The sequence below is a fragment of the Ostrea edulis genome, chromosome 2, assembly GCF_947568905.1.
Source record: "Ostrea edulis chromosome 2, xbOstEdul1.1, whole genome shotgun sequence".
NCBI lineage: Eukaryota > Metazoa > Mollusca > Bivalvia > Ostreida > Ostreidae > Ostrea > Ostrea edulis.
Window position 1 is genome coordinate 42,792,892 of NC_079165.1, and position 1,401 is coordinate 42,794,292.

Here is a 1,401-nt window from a genome sequence, read left to right on the forward strand (position 1 = left end):
TAGTCCATGAGGAAATTATATGTAAGTAAGTAAGTAATTTATGAAAGTGGCATGTGTACATACATTAATTAACAACATTTCCATATCTGTATATAAATGAAATAACACCCGGCCCAAGCGGACCTATATGTCACTTTGAATCAATATCTAACAATATGCATGCTAGTGAGATATGACATTATAATTTTTTCATTAATTTTTGCTGTCCGATTTTAAAGGAATTGGATATAATATATTTATGATTATGGAGCATAATTCATGAAATAAATTGCCGCACGAAAAAAAAAAGCATGTAAAGGGGTCTGCGACATCTTCGAATTCTTTAGATACATGTATGCCTATATTACAATATTTACAGCCTCTCTATGCTAAATACATGATACGTGTATGTATATCATTTATGCTTATCAAATTTGTAACTTTGTCTTTGTGTGATATGTTGTAAGAACATGGATGTGAGCGATCCCTTTAAACATGTTATATATCACAATAAAATATGTTCAAAGCCTGTATGTACCCATGCATCCTCAATACCGATACATCGCGAGTCTACGTGACTAGATCTGTCATATCGAGTTAGCTATTAAAGAGATCATTCAGTATGCCAGATTTGTATTCACTAAACCTTGCCATTGGGAAAATTGACATAAAAAAGTAAAGTCTCTATTTTAAAAAATCTAAATCTGATATACTTGTAAATGAATAAGACATTCATAGAGACCACAAAGATCTCGCATTTGTTATCTATTTATTCTTTTTTTTGTTTTTATCTTTTTAATATTATTATCATTTATTTTTCTTTATCATTTTATTTTATTTTGTTTAACTTTTTGCGGATTTTTAAGAGCAAGTATACATCTCGTAACCTTCACATGTTTGAAGAAACATATTACTTACATCCTTTTCATATTGTAGATTTCCAATATATTAAACTTGCACGTGGGTACTAAGCTTATTAGCTGTGTAGTGATTAGCTTTTGATCAACAGACACTGAATGATCTACGCATTTAAATGAAATTGTTCTAGGTTTAACTATTATTACAATACATGTATTTATGCCATACTAATTTGTGATTAATTTGAGTATTTTAGAAATGCAAATACTTTCTACAGGTAAATCATGTAATTCATCGCTCATTAATTAAATCAATATCGGAGCGTTATTAATTATGAATGTACATTTCATTGAATAAGCATGAAGTTCAATCACCGCCAAGACTGACTATATATAAATAGTCGTGAGCATTTCATTGATTTTTTATAACATATTTTAAAAGTTTCATGGGCATTTAAACTTGCAATTGACGGTCATAAATAAGGGGGAGGTGTCTAACTAGCTGTCTGTCAACATCTTCACGCTTTCGTTTAATAGTAAACCAGCGCTTAGATCATTGTCTATG